The sequence below is a fragment of the Cebus imitator genome, unplaced genomic scaffold (genome assembly GCF_001604975.1).
Source record: "Cebus imitator isolate Cc_AM_T3 unplaced genomic scaffold, Cebus_imitator-1.0 Scaffold548, whole genome shotgun sequence".
NCBI classification, from domain to species: domain Eukaryota; kingdom Metazoa; phylum Chordata; class Mammalia; order Primates; family Cebidae; genus Cebus; species Cebus imitator.
The window spans coordinates 281,566-288,296 of NW_016107863.1; positions in this window are offsets into that span (position 1 = coordinate 281,566).

Consider the following 6,731-nt stretch of genomic DNA (forward strand, 5'->3'; position numbering starts at 1 on the left):
AAAAAAAAAAGAAAGAAAGAAAAAAAAAAAAAGGAAAAAGGAAACAGAATGTCCCCTCTCCTTATTCTTCAGAGAATCTATAATTGCAAGTTCTTTCCTGGCCTTTTTTTAATGTAGATCTGTGCAAAAGCTAAATAAGCCTCTTTCAAGTTTCACATCCCAGGAATGTCTCCTTAAGGACTAGGAGCCAGCATTTGAAGGGTAATCACCAAGGGAGATACATCCTTATCTCCCAGTTTCCGTGGTCAGAGGGGAGACTAACTTCAGCCTAGCCTGGCTCTAGGGCCTGGCTCAAGTTGCAAACACACTTCCAGTCTTTAACAAAAGAGTTAATTTTTTTTTCCTTTAAATAAAGGCAGTTAGCAAACCCAGGTGACCATCCCAGTTACCTGGGGATTTACAGAGAACCGTGTGTGACCACTGGTATTGTCAAGTCCTCCTACCTGAACAGCTGTGACGTCTCCCTTGAGAACGCAGAAGGGATGGGTTGCGCCCAGTTATATACAAAGTGTGAGACTTCTTTCTCCCTTTGCAGTTTCTTAGCAGATTGTCTGTGATGAGCATTTCAATCTATTTAATGCCTATTCAATAATTAAACTTTTCTTTCTCTTCTTTTGTGGAAAGGTTTTCTGGGTCGGCAGATTTTTGTTTTTTATTATTTCCCCAAGATGTCTGATGTTCCATCCCTCAAGAGCCTCAGCCTTGCCCAGGGAGGGCGTGGGGGTGAGTGGCCTCTCCCACGGACAGTGCTGGCCAAATTGACCCAGGTGCACAGCAAGAGCTGCTCCCCAAAGGCTCGATCCCCATCAGTGTGAGTCGGGCCCCTGTTGTGCTGTGTTTCCTCTCTTTTTTGTAGAGATCAAAGGGGTCCTGCTGTGTTGTCCAGACTGGTCTTGAACTGGCCTCAAGGGATCCTCTCGCCTCAGTCTCCCAAAGTGCTGGGATTACTGTGTCCAGCCTTGTGTCATATTTTCTGATCTTATCCTGCAACCCCTTTAGCCCCCAACCTGGGCCCCAGTCCCTGCCCTGCCCCAGCCTGCCAGCCCGCCGTCTCTGCACATTCTTTAGCTGAGTTAACACCACTGATAAGGTTAAAGACAGGCTCTTAAATTTCTGCCCTGGCATGAGAAATATGTGACCCACATGCTTCTCCAGCTTAGCTGTCCAGTGTAACTGTCAGGGACTGATGGGTGCCTGCCGGCCCACAGCCCACTCGTCCATCCCCGTCCTGACCCTCCCCGACAGGCTGAGAGGCCCCAGTCTGAACCTGGACTCCCCGATGTTCTGATTTTCCTGTACAAGAGTGCAGGGACCTGGTTAAGCTGGAAAAACAGAAGGAATAGGTAGGTCTGTACACACACTTGCCTCCTTTGCGGTGAACCTTCTAGATTCTTCTAGATGGAAAGGCTGGGAGTGTGGAGGTGCAGGGGTAGGAGAGCTGGGGAGGCCTTGGCCAAGGTCAAGGAGTAGGCCCAGTTTCCATCTCTGTGTGCCTGTCTAAACTTGGTTTCCTGTCTGTGAAGCAGGGCTGGACTGGATGCTGACAGCACCTGACAGTTATTGAGCTCCTCTGCCCCAGGCACTCAGCTGCTGGGCACAGTGCACACATGGCAGTCCAGTGCCCTCTCACGCTCCATGATGACCGAGTTTGTAGTTATACCCCTGTCCCCAGAATAAAGACTATACTGTCAGCCTTCCTCACTAGCAGGTATGACCAGTGTGATGGCAGTTTTCTCCTTAAGAGACAGATGTTTGTGCCTCCCTCTAACCTGCTGACTGGCACCTGCCTGGCACACAGCCTCCTGGGGGTGTGAAGATGAGGGCCACAGCCCCAGGATGGGGGAGCTGTGAGCCAGGTCTGGCTGGGTCTCTGACATATGGGGCATCACACACCGCCTCCACCTCTCATCAGATCCTACATGAAGAGAACTCCACCTGATGGAAGCTGCTATTGTTTGGAGTCTTTCATACTCACATCAGAACCTAACCCCAACCAATACAGTATGACTATTAGCCCCACATGGTTAAGCAAGCTGTCTAAGGTCACACACAGCTCAGAGGTGGCAGAGCTGGGTTTGAGCCTGCTATTGACCTTTGTGCAGACAGACCTCAGAGCAGAGTACAAGGCAATGAGGCTGTAGGTCTGAGGCTTCCTCTCCAGGAGAATCAACTGGCTGCACACAGCCTCAACAAGCCCTTGGGCAACCTGAGTCCTTGCACCTAGAAGTTTCTGTGTCCCAAACGCATCCAGAAGCTTAAAATGAAGATGTCTGAATTTACAACCTCTTGATAGCACCAACCCAACCCTCCCAGCCTCCTCTTTTGAGGTTAGCCCAGAGCAAGCCCTCTGCAAAGCTGATTTAATTCAGAACCACTGGGCACACCCACAGGACAGTGACCCTGCAGCCCTAGATTAAATGTGCAGATGGACTTGGGAGGAGGACCCCAGATGGCCTCCTCCTCCCAGGGTGCCAGAGCCTTTGGAAGCCACAGCCCTGTGTGCACATCCCCAGGGAGTCATCACACGATACTTCAAGAGTGCAGTGCCAGGCAAGGTGGCTTATGCCTATAATCCCAGCACTTTGGGAGGCTGAAGTGGGGAAATCATCTGAGATCAGGAGTTCAAAACCAGCCTGGTCAACATGGCAAAACCCAGCACCTACTAAAAATACAAAAATTAGCTGGGTGTGGTGGTGAGTGCCTACAATTCCAGCTACTCAGGAGGCTGAGGCTGGAAAATCGCTTGAACCTGGGAGCCAGAGGTTGCAGTGAGCCAAGATTGCACCACTGCACTCCAGCTTGGGGGACAGAGTAAGACTCCGTCTCAAAAAAAAGAAAAAAAAAGAGTTCAGTGTATCATTTAATGTGGAGCTGCTCCCATCACGAGGCTGAGGCTGTTTCTCTGCCCCCTAGATCTGGGCTGGCCTGTGGCTTGTTGACCCTGAGGTTTGTAGTTCTCACTTTCCTGGAACCCGAAGGCCACAATTCGACATTCATAAGACAAACCCTAGGATAAAAGATCACTTGGAGAGACAAGCCTGGCCTGCCACCACCCCACCTGAGGCTGGAGCCCTGGGAAGGAGACTCTGATGGACCTCCAGCCCCAGTTAAATGGCCACTTCCAAACTCAGGCAAGAAAGGACAAAGAGCCGCCAGCTCAGCCCACAGCATCTGAGAAATAAGAAACCACTGCATTTTTTGAGCCCGCTAAGATCTGGCAGGTTTGTTTTGCAGCAATAGATGAGTGGTACCTCATCTTAGCCCATGTTCTCATGAAGACAAACAGAAGCACTGACAAAGCTTTCAGAAAAGTTAACCAAAAACTGGGATTCCTTTCTTCATTGGACCCTTTGCTACAAGAAACAGAGGCCACCCCCCCAGCTCACGGCTCACTGGTCCTTGAGTGCCTGTGAGTCTCAGTGTGAGTGACCTTGAGACCAGCCCTTCTGAGTGGAGGGTGCAGGGTGCAGAGGTCAAATCGAGCTCAGTCCAGACTGAAATGAGTGCAGCTCTGGCCAAGCTGTCAGGGCTGAGGCCTCCCTAAGAACCTCCTACCCTGGAGTGACTCTGGCCCCCTCCAGGCTTTGCTGCTATGGCTGTGTGAGAATTGCCAACCCAGCCTCTGGCTTCCTTCCCCCCAGCCCCTCCCCAATCTCCATGGGCTTCAGGCTTCAGTCACCTCCTCCAGGAAGCCATCTCCCAGTGCAATTCTGGGTGATGTTCCTCCCAGCCTTGCCCAGCCCACCTGCTCAGTCCCACGCTATGGCTTTCTGTGAGCAACACAAGGACAGGAACACCTCTGTCCCTGGCACAGAGCACATGCTCTGGAAATGTCTCATGAGTGAGTGAAGGCACATGATGAAACTCCAGACCTGTGGAGGCTGAAGGCCTAGAGCCTTTATAGATGCTGTGGGGCCGAGGAGTTTGCCAACTGCAGCAGGTCACGCCCAGAGGTTTCTCTCTGGGTAGCAGGGTACGTCTCACACCAAAGGCCATCGGCACCGGGCCCGCCTTGCTGACCTGAGGCAGAGCACAGCAGAGGCCAGCTGCAGTGAGAAGGAGCCCCTCCTCGGCCACCTATCTGTTGCCATGTCTTCAGGGGTGTGGACACAAGTGTCTGGCGTGGAGGGTGTTGTCCAGTGTAACTGCCATGTAGTGTGTGGGGGGGGGCGGGTTGCATGCATGTGTGTATGTGTATGTGCGTATGCATGCATGTGTGTGCATGGAGAGGGAAGACTCCTTCTTTCTGGCCCCTCTGCTAGCTGTCCCCCTCCCTCCTGTTGCCCACACACTGTCTGCTGTTCACTAACATTTTCCCTGGGACTCATTGCTCTGTCTCCACCATCCCAGGTGTCTGGAGCAGCTTCTGACCTTCATCTGCCAATGTACTTCAGCCCTGCCCCTCCCAGCTGTGGAATGTCCCCCAGGATGTGCCACCGACAAGAAGAGCCACACAACTCCAAAATAGAATCTTATCTCCCCCGCTGCCCACTTTGCTGTCAGCAACACCTCCACCATGCTTCTCCCAGGAACCCCCTTGAACTCTCTGCTTCCTCCCACATCTCCACCCCACCTCTGGCCTGCCCCAGGACTGGCCAAGCCAGCTAAGCCAACCTGGCCAGCCCTTCCGACTCCCCACAGCCACATCTGGCTGAGGTCCAGCTGCTTCCTTCCAGCAGGGCTGCCTGTTTGAGTCTCCCACACATACACCCCTACCCCACAAAGCTCCCTCCTGGTGCTCCCCTCACAGCCCCTTGCCATGATCCTCCTCCCCACTTCACCCATAGGGAAAGACAGTGGCAACCCCAGGGAGACAGGGCTCCCCCTTGGGCCAAAGATGACTGGATTGGGTGGTCACATAGCCCAGTGAGCCCAACAGAAACTCTCTCCAAAGAGGAGGTTGGGCTGCACTGAGCAGGGAGGTGGTGTCATTTTCAGAGGGACACGGAGCAGAGGCCGCAGGTCTGTGGGAGAGAGAGGCAAGAGAGTGTGTGGAGCAGAGGCACAGGCCCTGGGCCTAAAAGAAAGACAGGAAAGGACCACCTTCCTGCCTTTGGGTCCTACAGGGATGTATCCTTGTATTGAAACCAACTTTATGTTTGAGTTGGATCCAGTTGGTTTCTGTGGCTTATAATCAAGACCTATACCCACCTCAACCTAGGCTCTAGAGAGTAGACCACTGAGGCTGGGCACAGTGGCTCACACCTGTAATTCCAGCACTTTGGGAGACAGGCGGGCATATCACAAGGTCAGGAGTTCGAGACCAGCTTGGCCCACATAGTGAAACCCCGTCTCTGCTAAAAAAAAAAAAAAAAAAACAAAAATTAGCTGGGTGTTGTGGCACTCACCTGTAGCCCCAGCTACTCGGGAGGCTGAGGTGGGAGAATTGCTTGAACCCAGGAGGCAGAGGTTGCAGTGAGTCAAGATCATGCCATTGCACTCCAGCCTAGGTGACAGAGTAAAATTTGGTCTCAAAAAAAAAAAAAAAAAAGAGAGAGAGAGAGAGCAGACCCTTGTTGTTGCCTGGTCTGGGCCCACCTGGCACCTGCCTCTGAGTCAGTTCACCTTGCCCTCATCTATGCCACCTCCAGGAAGCTGTCCACAGACTGTAGCTGCTGCCCTAGCCTGGCCTCTGGGACCTGCAGCTGTCTGCTTCCATCCTATGTGGATGGTGCCTGAAAGTGAATAGGGATCAGTTACCAGCCCAGTATCTGTCTCCTTCCTAATAGCACTGATTCCCATGGGGAACTGCTTTTCTCAGACTATGTATGGGTTTGGTGGGAGGGTAGTTCCTGTAACCAAACCTATGGGGTATAGGAACCCAGACCCTCAGCAACACAACAGGCAGCAGGCTCCCAAGCTAAGTCTGGCCAGCTGGGCCACCTCTTCCGGATTCTGTTTCATGAGTGCATCATCCAAGAGCAGTGGGAAATGGTATGCAGATCAGGGAATCTCAGATAGGAGGTGACTGCTGTGCTTCCAGCTTCTTGGCCCCCAGAGCAACCATATTTCCCATCTGCCCCAAAACCTGATCCCCCAAACTCCCACCATTTCTGTGCATTCCTGATATCTAATAGATAACTGCCTTTCATTTACATTTGTCACAACCAAATGATACACCTGCCCTTCACCCACTACTGAACTGCAGCTGGGTTAGCCTAACTTCAGGGCCCACGTGTCATTTCAAGCCTCAGTCTTGAGTAATGTACACCATCCCACAATGTAAGGATGGCCGCCAACTTGGTCTAATGCCCACGTGTGTCCTGAGCTACATTTCTCATAATCAAAAAAAAACAAATCAACACATCACTCCAGACTGGGCAACAGAGCAAGATGCTATCTCTAAAAATAAAAAAATAAAAAAAAAACTGAAACAAACAAGGAAAACAAAAACAAAAAACCCAGCAAACTTGGGGAAATGGGAAGCACCTGATTTCCAGAGTTTCCACATCATGAGATGCAAATGTCCAGTTTTCAACAACAACAACAACAACAAATCACAAGGCATACAAAGAAACAGGTGAGTAAGACCCACTCAAAGGAAAAGAATAAATAAGCAGAAACCATATCAGAGGAAAATCAGATGGCCTACTTACTAGACAAATACTTTAATAACTGTCTTAAAGATGCTTGAAGAGCTAAAGTGTATGAACAAAGTCAAGAAAATGATGTATGAACAAATGGAAATTCCAGTAAAGTGACAGAAAATTTCTTGGGTTTTTTTTTTTTTT